Source organism: Lissotriton vulgaris, chromosome 2_1, assembly GCF_964263255.1.
Source record: "Lissotriton vulgaris chromosome 2_1, aLisVul1.2, whole genome shotgun sequence".
NCBI lineage: Eukaryota > Metazoa > Chordata > Amphibia > Caudata > Salamandridae > Lissotriton > Lissotriton vulgaris.
Genome location: NC_141687.1, coordinates 841510005 through 841526912, shown reverse-complemented (window position 1 = coordinate 841526912; position 16908 = coordinate 841510005).

The following is a 16908-nucleotide window of genomic DNA, read 5'->3' as shown; positions in this document are numbered from 1 at the left end:
GGCGGTGAGACTGAGCGAGTTATAGGTCAGAGGGTGTTGGGGTGGTGGGAGAGCTGGCTGTGACGGGAGAGGGGACAGTCATTGAGAGCTTTCAGGTGTGAGGGCCAGCAGTGACTGACGCTGACAGGGTGTGAGAGGTATTAGGGACAGAAGGGCTGACTGTGATTGGCCAACAGTGAAGAATGACCTGACATGGATAGGAGAGCTGACAGTCATGAGAGAGCCAGGAGTGACTGCGAGTGCACACTGATAGGTGAGATGACAGGTATAGGACAGCTGAGAGTGATAGGAGAGCTGACAGTGACAGGCGGGCTGACAGTAACTGGAGGGCTACCAATGACAGTAGCTGGCAGTGGCGTGCGAGCTTGTAGTGTCAGAAGGGCTGTCAGTGATAAGAGGCCTAAGAGTGAAGGGTGTCTTTACATGGATAGGTCAGCTGACATTGATGGGCGAGCCAGAAGTGACAAGCTGGCAGGAGGGCCGAGGGTGATGGGGAGCGGACAGTCATTGGAGGGATAGCGATGACAGGTGGTGGCAGTGATGGAGAGTTTGTCGTGATAGGAGGGTTGACGGTGATGGGGGGGCTCTCAGTGAAGCGACAACCAATAGTTCCAGAAGGGCCGGCAGTGATGGGAGAGCCGGCAGTGATAATCTACTGCACAGGGGGGACACATAGATTCACTCTTATAAAGACCCCCGGCAGAACACTTGCATGCGAAAGGGAAGCAACCGAGTTCAACGTCCAGAGGCAGGGCGCCCCCAAGGGGTATCATGAGTTGCACTGAATGGGTAGCACCGCTTAAAGGTCATGGGAGGGGGGAGGAGGGGGTGGAGCGGAGTAGGAGACATTCATAGCAATCGCCTCAGGAATGATCTGGTTGCCCATGGCTGCCGCTAAATTGCCCAATTTCCAGCAGGGTTAATCCGCGCCTAATCTTGAGTGCGCACAGAGGGAGCCGTAGGGCGCAGGGGAATGGTCTCTGTAATTGCTGAGGTGGGAAGGGTTGCTCCAGGCTAGCTCGACCTATTCGATTGTGAATGTTGTAAGCCATTCTTTTAAGTGACACCGGATTCTGACCTTCAAAGGTGAAAAGCCCCAGGGCCAAACCAGTCAAGCATCTTTCTTAGCAGTGCCTCAGTTCGGAAGAAAGCAGGTAGTTTGAGGAGCCCTCTTTCTGAGTGAAACGTCACAACCTGTGCTGCTGCAGTGGGAGGCAAATGGCAAAGGAGGGATGAGGCCCGAAGCACATTCTTAAGTCGACACACATACCCATTCTGAAGAAAAGAAGCTTTATCCGTGCCCTCCCTGGAATCCCGAGGCAGAGCAGCTGACCCTGGCATGTGAGGCCCTGTTCTGAGAGCGGTTCTGTTCCCCCTGGACCTCGTGGTCGCAGCAGCAGGTCCTGTCCGGATGGGACTGCGGATCACGAGGGCACCCTTGTGAGATACAGAAGCAGGGGCGTAATTGAGCTTCTTCACGAGGACCTTTTAGATATACTGCATTTGTTTAACCATGTATTCATTTTGAGAAAGTTTAGACTTCTGGAAAGCACGTATCCTGAGAAAGTCGGTCTTATGATCACAGGGGGAAAAGTGCACGTGTCCTCATTGAAAAATTATACATAGGATCATTTGTGATGATCCGAGGTTCAAATGGGCAGGCGATAAACTCACCTCGACAATAATGCAGGGGTTTCAGGGTGTGTGGTTATGTGGGTAGAGTATTGGAGTATGGGGGTGTCCAGCATAGGTCCTTGAGGGCTGCAAGCATGCCATGTTGTCAGTATCTACAGATAATGTATGCATGCACACAGTGAATCTTAACGAGGCTCATTTCGATAATCCGTGGTTATCTTGAAAACTTGTCATCCGTCCTCTCTTGGGTCTTCTTTGGATGTCCCTGAATTTGGTTTGGAGCCGAGTAGGGTTTTCTTGCCTCTTACAGGCAGAGTTGGGGGTGTGTGTACGTGCACATGCACGTTTGTGTGCATATGTCAGAACATCCTTCTTTGTAACCACATCAGTGCAACCTAACAACGCCTGAGCTCCTCTCGCCCATCCATTCGCCCACCAGCAGTTATAGCCTGGAATTTGTAATACAGGAATATCGTGATGCCTAAATATCGCAGCCAAAATATTGAACACTAAGTGCATTTAGGTAAGTATAGATTTACTGTTTTTAACTCTGCATCTGCATACCTCGAAGATGTGCATATACTGTCATGGCACATGTATGTGGTTAGGTATAGGAAATCTATACATACCTAACTGTCAGTTTTTTTCTCTTCAATATTTTGGCTACAATATTAAGGCATAACCATATTCCATACACAATATTCAGGATTCATCCCCACACCTACCTTTTGGAAGAACTCACATGAACTCACATACCTCCAATAACGATCACATCTAACTCGTAGTTTTCTAATCTACTTGATAGCACGAGGCACACTTTGTCAGGGGTAGTAGTAATGTCGGAAACAACTTAAAACACACCTCTGAAAGAAACACATCACTAGGCTTGGGTGTGAAATTCCATTCCGCTCTCGGAGTTTGCAGAGCTTTTCCCACTCCGCACTCCTCATAGTGCACAGTTTTCTGAGAAAACTCTGGGGAGCGGAGTTTTTCCCCCACTCTCACTCGCCAACGTTAAGTTGCTGAGCGCGAGCAAGGAAAATCTTATTCCAGACCACTGTTCTGCCAGATTTCTCTATGTGGGCAGTCGGGAATGGTCACTACCACTAGCATTGAGAAACCTTCCATTCGCATTGAGGAAGCTGCTGCTTGAGTAAAGCATCTGCTCAAGCAGAAGAAAAAAGCAGCACCCTCTTGCATTGCACGTGGTTCTGTTCGCACTGATATTACAGTGCGAGACAAGCACAGGCTAAAAATCAGCACAAATTGCACAACATAACGCATTCCGATGCTTGTGGAACTCCGTATAGTGCGGCAGAGTTTTTTGATCGCTTCGCGCCTACACATCACCCTCTACATCAGAGGTCTTCAAACTTATGGATGCCGAGACCCCCCTGTCAACATTTTCAGGTGTAAGGACCCCCTCCAGACAAAAAATTCTAAACCTGTAAGCAGGGCTACTGGAATTATGAGGCAGGTGAGGACCAGAGTACACGACAGGCTTGACTAAATTGTGTGGGAAGAAAATGTAAATAATGTTATGTGATGCTGCGTATATTTTGGGATAGCATTGCGTAGTTATTTTGACATTGTTTACACAGATAACAGTGAGGAAAGATTTCACCCCATAAGTACCAGTTTATAACCAAAATGTAAATGTAAATGTAAATGAGCTTATATAGCGCACAGCTACCCACAAAGGGTTTCCCGGCGCTTGCTTAGGGAACCCGTCCTGGTATTCCCCTGTGAGATAACCCCGGCAGGGTATCCACAAGGTGAAAGCCAGGCATCCCGCCGCGAGGGGCCGTTGTGGAGATTAAGCAAGCTATTGCCCAGAGTCGCAGAGTGTGAACCCGTGAGTTGAGAAGGCACCGGAGCGAGAATTATCGAGTCCGTGGAATTTTTGAGCCCAAGACCCGCCGAGGCGGGGAATTGAACCCTGGTCCAGGGCCGATCTCAGCTTCCGGGTATGCCGCCTCTAACCCCTGAGCCACACTTCTCCAAAATACTGCAATTAACATCAGAAAGGTGTCTAGTCAACCTTTGTGAAGGGCCTCCCACTCCGCAGGAATACGTGCTGCCACATTAGCTCACATGGCCCTGGCCGGGAGAAGCAGGGGTCCCTTAAAACCCTGGCGGTTTAGTGTAGAGTTAAACAGTTTACCCATGCCGCTTTCCTCTCACCCTCTCCCTTCCATCCCTCTCTTCTCTCCCAACCCCGGATCCCTCTCTCACTTTGAAGGCCATTTTGTTTCACCCCTTTTTACAACTTCTGAACTCTCCCCATTCAACCTCTCACTTCACCTTTAATCGCCTCTTTTCACTGCCCTGATCTCCAACAGTCCCCCACATTTATCTCATGGCCTCTCTGGCCCCATCACCTCCTGTGTCCCTCAGCACTTCTCATCCACCTCAAGTCTCTCCATTCAAAAGTTTGTCTATTTGTATCTTACACCTCTCCGGTCCCCATTCATCTTTCACATCTCCCCTTTGTTCTTCCACACCTTCTTGAACCAACGTCCCTCTCCCCTGTAACCTCAGCACCAGTGCCTAATTTGAGCAGGTGGTTTCCGGTGCTCCGCACTGGCACCTAATTGGGCGCACTGGCACTGACCGTCTTCCCCATGGTGACTCTGTGTAATTTAGAGGTGAGCAGAACAGCTGTTTATTAATTCAATATACATTAAAAACGATGAATTCCTGACGCCCATGCCATTCTTATAGCTTTTTGGGCTTGAAATAATCTGAAGAGTCACACTTCTACAAGGGTTTTGGTTGGTAGTTGCATAGGTATTTTCATTGGCCGCGCAGGCAAGGCAATGGGTGGGTGGTTAAAGTTGCAGTGGCCTAGTATATTGCCTAGTATATTGCTCCCAAATTTTGAAAAACTCCAACATTACCATTATAATCAAAATGTCGTTTTTTTATATATGTTTAGTTTGTAAACTAAAGAAATGATTTCATAATGTGTGTATTTGTTTGAGGTATACTTATTTCTGTCTTTTTGTATAGTTTTTTGAGGTAATTGTGAGACAATTGAATGAAATTACAAGTACAAATTCACATTTTGTTAATCACTTACGTGAAATTGCACTTGTGAATTTGGATATTTGTGGACCCATTTAAATCTCTCATGCGGAAATACTTTTGGGAATCGGATCTCCAATTTTCAGGGAATGTTTCTAACAGAGAAAGATAAAAATCTGATCATCCGTTATGTTTTTGTTTAACTGGCTGCTGTTCTTCTCGTTGGAGTTGTTTTTCGTACTTCCTGCTGGCTGTGACCATGAGCATTGTAACGTTCAAGACTGATCTGTAATCCATTTGTACAGTAGAAAGGTGATGTGATAGTCTTACTGCAGGTCGGTGCTGAGTTTGCAACAAGACTAGAATAAAGTAATTTTCAGCAGTGTTGCTTCCTTTGGTGCAGCAGGTGCAGTACCAACAGAGTCCAGAGCCCTGAGGGGCCCCTTGAACCCTGACAGATGGTGTAGGTTGCTTCCTAACAGAAGTCTGGCAGGTCATTTTCCTTGCATGAACCGGGGCTCATAGCATCCTTGCTAGGATACCAGTTTTTTGGTACAGGTTTCATAAAGATGTAGCAGATGCTGGCCTCTGATAGGTCACCAATGCTTAATAAAAATAAAAGAGGCTTCAATTACAATCAACAGATCCGCGGTTTCATAGAGGACACACTCGTTTAAATGCCTCGGGTTGGCAGTTTGCCACTTAAAGCGCTGAAGTACAGAACCTTAACAGGCTCTTATTAATGCACTGTGACCTAAGATGTCATGGAGAAAGAAAATGTAAAATTACAAATGTGAATGACTACCTTCATAAGTTTTCTCTGCTTTCGCCTATTCATGTTTGTACTGCTGCATACGCTGTGAAAGTCGTTTATATGAGGTTGAAATGACATCATGTAACACGGCGCTTCAGGTCTTAGTAGTGTTGGTTGCTCGGATGCTGCCCCAAAAAGCCTGCAATCTATTTCTTCGAATCCAGATTCCCCCAATTTGCAAATAAGAAATAGACGGCGTTCCCTGGGGACTTCCCAGTCACAAATGATAGCACTGGCCACACTTTTTATATGGGCTTTTTAAAAATGGTATTGATGTGGAGAAAATCCCAGCTGACTTTATTTTAACTCTGATGATATTTATAAAGCTTTTCTTTTGGACAGCAGAATTCCTCTCCATTTTCGACATGTCTAATGCCGCCGCAAAAAGATTCTGAAGGAACCATTTCTGACTAGTGGGAACAATGGAATCTACTCGGGTTCAGCGAAGCTTCATGCTGTTCACTGCACACATGGTCCTTGCACGTTCATGCAAATGGTCTTTAAAGACCCGTGAAAAACGTGGGCGTGCCGGAGATAAAACTCCAGACACTGTCCAGCCGAGCCCCCAGGAGCGCTAGCTGCACTGTAGCAGCCCGAGCTGAGACACAGGAAGGGGGAGGAGGGAAGCTGAAGCCCTGTAGGCCAGGGCAGAAGTCTGACTGTGAATGCGCGTCCCCCTTCACATCACTCCACGGCCCCCCTGGGGGTCGCGCCCCACAGTTTGAAGACCCCTGCTCTACATAAAGAATTACCCTCCTCCACCATTAACTGTAAGTAAGGTGGAATTTAACTCCTATGTCAACCCACCCCTTCTCTTGTACACTGCTACTAAACTGTGCTAGGTTTGCACTTTATATATTAAAACATAGTGACATAGTTGTCAATCAGGTATCCATAAACAGTGCAATGGGGTTAAGGCTGATATTTTTCCCCTGTATATCAATTTTTAGTTTTCTTCTCCTCTTAGCTTTTGTAAGTGTGCTAAAGTGTAAACCTAGTGTAAACCAAGTTGCAAAAAGCATTAGAGTGGTCTATAGTGGGGAGTTGATCCTCAAGTATTGGCAAATGCCCTGAAACATATAATTTAGCAGAAGCTGTACTTCAGCATACACAACAGGTAAAACATCTAAACATGCTTTCCATAGTACAAAAAAGGGCAATAATTTGGATGGATCCACACATCCAGAGGTTTTCTTTTTCTTTTTTATTAACTTGTTTATATATTTAACATTTATTAACATTTCGATCACAGAACGAGCCTGCCATCACATACTCATGTGTTCTACTTTAGACTTTAATTCTGTGTAGCCGCAGTGTATAAAAGTCCAGGTCAAAGTATGCCTCAGACACCCATGTATTTTGCTTTCTATGACTCAGAGTCTTTTGTAGAGACAGTAGGAAACAGCAGAATGGTGGATGTAAGAGCATAGGTGTTCTCAACGATATTTTGTAGCCCCAGCAAGGACTGGACGCTGAGTAATGAAGAGAGTAAAGTAGAATGTGCAAGAAAGAGAAGGGTAAGTGATACACAACCAGGGTAGAGTTGAGGGAGAGATGAGTCAAGGGTAGTCACGGCTGCTGCCTAGAAGCAGCAGTGGGGTGGGTGGATCCCAATTTTAATAGAAACACGCCTCATGGCCGGACAGCTGCCACCTCCTCTTCTGCGTCCTCTTCCTGGCTTCTTGTAAGAAACTGGAAGCAGGAAGCACCAGGGCTCCCAAGCTCCCTGCAGCCAATCACAATGCTGAAAGGCAGTGTTGTGTTTAGTCTGAGAGCTGTGACACAGAGCTCAGCCAGGGGCTGTAGGGGTGGGCATGTTCTCCATGTAGGCTGTAATGCAGCCGGCAAGGAGAAGGGGGAAATTGAGCATGACTGGTTTGGGCAGCCCGAGAGTGCCGACCAAACGGTTATTGCGCACTTAGGATGGTTGTACCCTCTTTCCCTGCTCTTCAGCCCTGCCCCACCCCCTCAAGGATGATACAATGGCCATCACTGAGTTGTTTGAAGATAAATATCAATAATCAGCATTTGCCTTAACATGCAATGATACATTTTATTACTCAATTGTACATTTTTTTTGTACCCGCTTGAAGACCCCTAAAGTCTTAGTTTCATTGCACACATCTTTAAAGTAAGTTGGTTTTGCTGTTCCACGCCATACACTTCCTGTTTCTCCTGACCCATTCTAGTAAAGTGTAGCCTTGTTCTGAAGTTGGCACAACGAAGCAAGGATTTTAGAAACATGTAAACCCAGCACTTGTTGATATATTAGATTTATCAGTTTGACAAGATCTTCTCTCATATTTCTCACAAGAAGATTCTGGCACCTGCTCATTTGTGCTTGCCCAAAAGTGTTATTTCTATCAAATGTTCTCACTTCCATCCGCTTCCATTGACAAAAAGTGTATAAATGTCACTCTGAAAAGTATTCATGTTAGCATTAAGTGCTCCAGTTGATCAAGGGTGAAGCTCTGGTCTGATGAAAAAGCAATTGCCTTGCCTATTTTTTTAATGCTTGCATGTTAGAATTCTTTGCAGTATTGCGAATGCTGTGTTTTCATTTCCATTAGCATAGGTCCTTTATTGCAATTAACTTTTTATACTTTTAAAGATTCACATAGGAGGCATGGCCAAACCAGCCAAGATGGCAGATGTGCCTGCCTAAAGCTCCGAGAGCAGGCCTGACGATAGTTGCACATCTGGGCCGAGGAGCATTACAGAGGCACTGCTGACCAGCAAGACATTTGCCGGACTGCGCCCCACCTTAGCTGGGAACCGGGAGCTGCGCGGCAGAGAGGAGAGCAGGTTCGGCAGCACGGGGCTGTATCCAGCATGGTGGCTCCCTGAAAATTGCACAGGCAAAGGCTCATGGATGATGAGCAACTGCTTAAAATTAAATTCGGAGAAGACCGAGGTAATGACTTTCGGAACCTCACTCCCGGGTGGTCCCCCATCTGGTGGCCCAACGAATTGGGTCCTCCCCCAAAACCCGGCACCAAGGTCAGAAACCTCGGTGTCCTATTCAACGACAAACTTTTGTTTAATCACCATGTCAACGCCATCGTCTCCTCCTCTTTCTACACCTTAAGAAAAATTAAGAAACTACTACCTCCCAGTCTCAGCTGGAAAAACCTTGATCACCACCTTAATCTTCTCTAAAACTGACTTTTGTAACGGCCTCCTGCTTAATGCCCAAGAAAGGGTACTTAACAAGCTCCAATCGGTTCAGAACGCTGCAGCCAGAACACTGCTTGGCGTTCCCAAGTTCAAATCCATCACACCAGCCATCCGCCAACTTCACTGGTTGCCTATAAGAAGCCGTACCAAATTCAAAGCACTATGCATTGCCTACAAAGTCATCAATAACTCAGGACCCCAGTTTTAAAAAAAGGCTTTCTCCCTATACATACCCAACAGACCACTTCGTTCCTCTACAGCCTACCTCTCCCTGTTCCATGCACCAAAAAATCCTCCTGGGGTGATAGGGGTTTCCTAGTCTCCACAGCCAGACTCTAGAACTCCCTCCCTCTCCCCATCAAAACCAGTCCCACACTCATCACCTTTAGGAAACAATTAAAAACTTGGCTTTTTAACCAATAACCGCCCTATAGCATCTTTTTCCTGCCTGAATTCTAAGCCATAAGCGCCGAGACACCCCAGGGTATTTGCGCGCTATACAAATCACACAAACATAAACATAAACATAAACAGTGGAGAGGTGGCACGGTGCGGGGTCCCAGCCTGTGGACAGCAGCCCCTGAGTCAGCGCGAGACCAATGCCGCATCCTGCATCCCTTAGCCACCAGAATTGGATGCTACGTCCTGCAGCGGGATCTCGAGTGAGGAGGACAGGTCCATGATCAGGGCTGGGCCATCACACCTTGTGGTGTCCTAAGCGAGTGGCAGGTTGCTGTGCGACCTGGCAATGGAAGCCCCCGTCGATCCGGCTCCCAGATCTGGATGCAGTGGGAGAAACACTGACGACGGTGCAGGCAGACGGTGATTGTTGCTGCCCCGGCCCTCTCACTGTGCTCCATTCACTTGTGAGGCCTGTGGAGGGTGTGGCCTGGGTCTTGCACCAGTGGTGTGCTGGGCACTCCTTCCTCCCGCCTAGACAGTGGCAACGGGGCAACCATAAAGAGGCACCTTGAGCAACGGCTCCAAAACTGTAGGCTAGAGGAGGGCCTGCTAATGATCACAGCTGGGCCTGCAACGTAGTTCTGTGCCCGAGCAGGATACTGTTAAGTGGATTCTGGATTTGTGCCTCCCAACTCAGTGCTATAATCAAGGTTGTTGGTGGGGCGGCGAACGTTTGTGCAGTGCGGGCCGACATGGCATCCTTCAGTGGGGGGCTCCTGGCCAGACCCCCCTGAGCCCCACATCTGTTCCAACATTAAGGTGCGGAATATTCCCTTCTGCCTCCTACCGGACTCTGGGTCGGCACCATAATCGAGGGGTGGAGTGGGAGGCCCCCACAGAGAGGAACGGGCCCCCTGACACTTGCCTGCCTCCTCCTTGCCCGACTCCATGCGGGACGGGAGGAGCCCCTTGCTGACCTTCATGAGGAATGAACTTTGAGGGGACTTGTGTCCCTGGATTGGTGCCATAATTGCGGCAGATAATTTGGAAGGATGATCCCAGAGAAACAACATCCAGATTTTGGGACTACCAGAGGGAGCTGAGGGGTTGGACCCTATCACTTACCTGGAGGCCTGGTTCAGGTCCTTCACCCTAGCCTCGGACCTAACGTCCTTCTTCTCCATTAAGAGGTACACATCGAGTCCCGGCGCACCGCCCACCTACGGGTTCCTTTCCTCGGCCACTACTGGTGAAACTTCTTCACTTCTGTGACAGAGACGTGGTGCTGAGCGCTGCCAGGCAAAATAGACCTATCCAAGAGGAGCACAAATGCATTATGCTATATCCTGACTACACTCGAGCTGTACAACGCCTGCGCTCATCCTTTCTGGAGGTGAAGCGCCGACTTCGCCAGAGGGGAATACAGTACTCACTACTGTTTCCAGCACGCCTCAAGATAATTAATGATAGTGTTGCCTCTTTCTTCACTGATCCGGCCGCAGCATCAGACTGTATCGACCATCACTCGCATGACCTTCAGCTCGTAGAGGCTGAGCGAATCCTGTGAGCGAGGGGGCCCCGGAACAGGCGCTGTCGTAGGAGGGTGTCCCAGTCACACTCGAAGTCTCTACACCGCGGCTCCACATCCGGCTCCCCTAATCTAGAACAAATCACTGCTGAATGCAGGAGAGCCCTGCAGGCTGCAGCAGATCTGGGACCTGCTTATTTGACCTGAGACTACGAGAGAGGCCCGTACATTTTCACTTCCCAGGAGGACCCTAGTGACTCCGGCACCTCTCGAGCAGAGTCAGTGAACCTGCCCATAGTGACTCCTCAAACAGCGGACACTCTCATCTAAATGACATCTGCTCCTCTCCTCTTTCACTCCTGTCTATGTCATAGTCTGAATGCTAGCGCGGTGCTTGTAGTGCAGTTTCCTTAAGCTTACGTCGCCACTTAATTTTCTGGTCTCTTCTGGGCTGCTCATAACACTCATTCTAGGTACATACATGGCTCGCCCCACGTTACACTAGTGCGCTTACACCATGTTTGGTTTGGACGTACTGCCAGTTTCGGTAGGTCCTCAGTATTGGGAACATGTCCCTCCCCAGTTCTTACCCCATCTTCTGGCCCTCCCACTCCTTCCAGTCCCAACAATGTTGCGGGCGGCTGCCACTAAACTCAGGAAGTGGCTATCTCCTGTGCGAGGACCAGTTCTCCGGGGCATGTCCTTTTCTACCCCTTCCCTTGCACTGCTTTTGTCTCGCCATGATCCCTACAGCTGACACCTGTCTCTGAATATACAAGACATGTACACTGCCCACAAACGCTATATGATCTACTCTTACATAAAGCATCAGCAGACACACATAGTCCTATTGCAAGAAACACACCATACCTTTGGAGAACTAGACCTGCGCAAGCATTGGCGAGGCACCACCTACTCAGCATTTGCGCAGGGGCACTGATATGGCTTCGGCTTGGGATCCCCTTTCAGGAAACCCACAGGGTGGTTGACACAGAGGGGCAGTATACACTTCTAGAGGGGCTCCTAGATTGCCAATCAGTACTCCTTGGTAGTATCTATCCACATAAAATTGAACAGGGAAAATTCTGCGACTCCATCTCAGGCATCTTGGCCCAGTGTACAGCGTTGCCATGGATATTGGGAGGAGACTACAACTGTGTACTCAATCTTTCTCTGGACAGATCCCACTCTCCCCTCTATCTTCATCTTGCGCACAGGCAGATCGCTTTCAAGCCTGGGTAAGTCACTGGTCGCTTGCAGATGTCTGGAGATGCCGAAATCCCACTACTAAACTATATTCATTTCACTCCATTACACACAACCTCTGCATACGCCTTAATTGCTTCCTGTGCTCACCCACGATTGCCCTCCTGGTCCAGCGCACAGACTCCCTCGATCGTGTTCTATCAGATCACGACCCGCACCTAATAACCCTTAGATGGCGCCCCCTCCGCCCCCTGTTCCCACTTGGCAGTTACCGCACGACTGCCTTGAGGATCCAGTATTTTGCCATGAACAAGAAAATAACATCGCTGCTACTTCTCTGAACACTGCATCCACATGGATGCTGGAATGGGACTCCTTTAAAGTTGTCACCAAGGGGGGCATGCATTTGACAGATAGTGGGGGTCCGCACATCATTGGACAAAGACCTGCCAGTGGCAGAGCGTAATCTAGCGGCCCTCGGCAAGGCTGCGGATGCCAACTGGGCATCTACGGCTCAGCTCACAGAGGCAAAAACTGCTTACACAGCAGTGTTGGCAGACCTTCGGCGGTATAAGTCTAAGGGTGCATCAGGAGGGGGACAGAAAAAGGAGCGCTTTTGGCCTAGCTTATTCGCCAAGATTCCGACACTCATCCCATCGCACCCCCTCTGGCATTTTGGTCCACTCCCAAACTGAAATCCTACTGACCTTTTAGGACTATTGTGCCAAGGTATACAGGGCTCTGGAGCATGATTGCTTGGAACCAATAGGTTGGTTCCTCGCCGCGCTTAACCTGGAATCCTGCCTCTTAGGTCTGTTTGGGCCGCTATATCTCAGATCCTTTCCCTGTGTCGCGGGGCATGCATCAGGGATGGCTGCTCTCCCACCTACTCTTAGCCCTGGTAATGGAGCTCCTGGCTGTCCATCTCTGGGGGTTGGGGGGGTGTCAATCCTTTGGCGTGGGAAACTTACAGTGTGTCCACAGATCACCTGCTACTCTACCTACTGGATGTCTCAATGGACCTCGAGCCCCTCTGGGTCACACTTGCATACTTCACTGCTGCTACTGGGTTGAGGCTCAATTGGGTTAAATCCTCTGTCTATGCTCTTAGCTCCAGGCCTTCCTCTGCGGTGGGTGCATATCGGTGATACCTGACTCGCCTGGTGTGCGCAGGCACCTCGCTTTCTGGGTTTCCAACTCTAGGACACTCCCTGTGATCTCTATAAGAACAATTATCGAAGAGTATTGGCAGGCATACGCTCACTGGTTGGTTTTTGGAGGACCCTCCCCTTGGCCCCCATAGGGAAAATCGCTCTGGCGGAGATGGCCCTTTTACCTCGCCTCCACTATCACTTTGCTAACCTTCCGGTCATTCCTACCCACCCCTTTTTTTCAGGTAGGATACCCTGCTCTGCTCCCCTATCTGGGGAAGTGGTCGTCCGCGAGTCGCCCTTGCTAAGCTGCAGCTGCCGTGGACCGTCATTTGAAGCATATTTCCTCGGGGCGCAGCTCCAGGGGCTATCACGCTGGACAGCAGGGCGATATCTGGGGGAGGCCTGTTCTGATGCTGGGCCCTTATCAATACCAACAATCTGGCATCTTCTCATGCCAGAAGCCTCAACCCATTCAATCAAGGTAGCTGTGGCAAGATTCTGTAGGCTCGAGGTCCATTGCCTGCTCCGAGGGATCCTGCTTTACACCCTATTGTTGCAGCTGACAGGCCTAGCCTAGGGCAGGGGCTACTACACTGACCGTGCCCTGCAGGCCTGGACGAATCTCTCGCTTCTCGAAGTGGAGTCCCTTTTTGTTGAAGGCCAGCTTCTCCCTTTCAACCAACTGGCAAAAGAGAGCGAGCTCCTCCGAGGGCAGTTCCTTCTCCATCGGTAAATCATATTGGCCTGCTGTTGTCTCTGGGATCAACCTGGGGGTGAGCCTGCGACTCACCCAGTGCTCCACACAGTACTGTCCATGGTCATCAGCTATCATCTAATTGCATGGATATACAAGGCCATACGGGAACTAACATCTGCTCCACTCACCCAACTGAGACACAGATTGGAGGAGGAGTTTGAGAGGCCCTACATGATAAAGAGTGGGAGCATGCCCTAAAATTCCTGAAGAAAGTATCCTGAAACTCCAGTTTCAAAAACATAATTTTTTCATCCTACTCCGAGCCTACCTGATGCTGGCGCAACTTCAGCGCTATAGTCCCCATAGTCGCAGTTTTCCTGCACCCGCTGTCAGGCCCCTAGCGCAGCATTTCTACACGTGTTCTGGGACTGTCCCAGCTTGCACCATCCATGCCACACCGCGTGAGGTCACGGGGCTTTCTGACATTACTTTCTGGGAGGCCTGCTCGTTAGGCATATTCCGATGCCGGAAACACCACAAAGTTCAGATGCGGTTTACAGCCCTGATCCACCTTCTAGCCAAGCAAGAAATCACAATGCACTTTCGTGCCCTTGCGGGACCTCCCTTGGCGGCCTGGATAGGAGCAGTTTGTATGTGGGATGCTGCAGAGGACAACGCGATATGTCACGAGGAGGTGCGGGAAGTGCGTTGACGCCCCATGAATGGACTATGCTACTCATGCGCTTCCGACAAGCAACTGATAACGATTCGGTGTCCCTGGCACCACAGGATTAACCCCGGACATCTCGCTGAACGCCCCTCTCGGGGTCTAAGGCAGGCAGGCACGGCCCGTGCCGGGCATTATACGGGGGCGGGGATGTCAGGCAGGGGAGGGGTAGGGTGGGGGGGTTGAAAAATGCGGGATATGGACCATTAGAGGTAAGTACCGAAAAAAGAAGAAAAAAACGAATTTCGTTGCCCACGCTGCATCACATTTGGCGATGCAGCGTGGGCAACAAAATTCGTTATTTTTTTTCCCGGTACTTACCTTTAATGGTCCATATCCCGCATTTTACAACCCCCACCCTGCCCCTCCCTGCCTGACGTCACCGCCCCAGTGTAACGCCCGGCACGGGCCGTGCCTGAAGGCAGGCCTATCCTCCCAAAATCCCCTACAATGCACACATGTACATTGGGCACCGGTAATCCCCTGCGAGGCCACTCCCAACTACACCTCGCCCAGACCCAACCTACAGCTGCCTAGTAACCATCAACAAGAACCTTGTCCGCCCACCGCGCCCCTCTTGCCACATACCCCTGTTTTGTACCCCAAGGTATTAGCTGGTTGTCTCTCCTCATTTTCTCTTCTTGGCTACATACATAGGAGGAAAAACCCCTTTCTCTGGCAGGACAAGCTCCTCTAAGGCATCACTCTGATCTCCAGCTGTGCCTGTTTTTATGATTTTTGCCTGTAACAATGCTTTAGTACCATTAATATGTCCTTGATGTTTTGCCTATACCTATGATTGATAACAATGTGTACTGCTTCTGGAATGTTGAAAACCCAATAACATTGTTTAATGAAAAACATTTTTTTAAAGGATTCACAGAGTATGGTGTGCTTTTCACAAAGGTGTGGATGTTTAGTTTGAGCTGTCACTAGCTGTATGAAATGAAATTTAGTGATTTAACATTTGAAACAAAGATTTGTGAAAATGTTGTTGCTCTCTGAACAAGGAGGTAGAATGGAGTGGGAAAAAAGTAGGAATTACATTTTACTGGTTGAGTTTCAGCCAGTAGAAGGAAATCAAATTCAGAATATAAATTATATGTTTCACAAATGATGTCAGATACATTAATGTATCATCTACATATCCGGCTGTACATCACTATATCAAGGTTCAAAATATGGCCCTTCAACAATAATACGTCCATTAAATTGTAAGTATACTTGTACTATTCATATCTGCCCATCTCACCTAAACCGATTACTGACCTATGCTTACCTTGTGACGAAGATATTAGGTAAATGTAATTTATGGTATATTACTATAACATTACAATACAATGCTTTCGGAAGAGTAAGAGAATACCACCACCCCTTGCACATGGTCTCGACTGGAGCCTTGTGTGTAACAACTTATACATTTGTTTATGATCGTATATGCTTTAGTTGGTGCCGGGGCGCACCCATCACTTTGATTCACTTGCTTTGTTTTTTTTCCTAGTGAACTTCCTCATAAGTCAAGTAGCCTGGTGAGCAGGTTATTTTCTACAAAATTTTTGGAGGCACTGCAATACCTGGTTGATGCGTAAAGTGGAACACGTTTAATATGATCCTTATTTTTGTTTATAAAATGTGTATTGCAGCTCTGTTTTCAGTTTTGTGGTCTTTTTAAACCATACTGTTTACATTTTGTACGGATATATGTAATGGACACTGAAACAGGTGCCTTCCAGCCCTATAGTCATGTTCTTTACTTTTCAGGCAAAACACTCAATGATTTCTGAATAATAAGAGTAAAAGTGTTAAGGTAACTAAGTTGTCCCTGCTTACATTTCACATGTTTTACTCAATCTTGCATTCCATATAAGTGTTTGCTATCTCAAGGATGTTACTTTTGGTTTTTTCAGCCAGCATTTTACTCTTGTCTCCCCCCCCTCATAACCTATTTCCCATTTTCTATCTCTCCAGCGCCGCAAGGTCATACGAATGACAAAAGCACTTTGCAAATATCATCACTCCCAAGCATGAAAAAAAAAAGTTAAACATACTGTCATTTTCAACGCCAAGAGCTCTAACTTTCACAAATGCTAAACCAATTGCATTGCAAATGCTCGTTTCTACGTCCTCTCCACCCCTAATCAAAACACATGGGTAAAAGGCATTGTCATTTACAAAGCTAATAGCTCTAACTCTCGCAAATGCGAGACCTATTGCATTGCAAATGCTCTTCTCTTTGTTTTTGCCCCATTGGTCTGATGTCCCTCGGAGTAAGGCAGTGTCACTCTTCCATCTGTGCCAGCCTTGACCCAATGCCCTTGCACTGGTAGAGATTCTCCTCTCACGACCTCCCTATTTTCAGCAATGACCTATGTTTTGTCCCAACCTGAACATGCAAGACCACATTAACTCAATGGTTAAAGCAGCCAGATTCAACTTGAGCTACCTTTGGAAGCTGAAAACTCTCATCGAAGCTCCTGACTTAAAAATGGCAATTCAAGCACTAGTCATCTCTAGACTGGAATATGGCTGTTCCACCCTCAC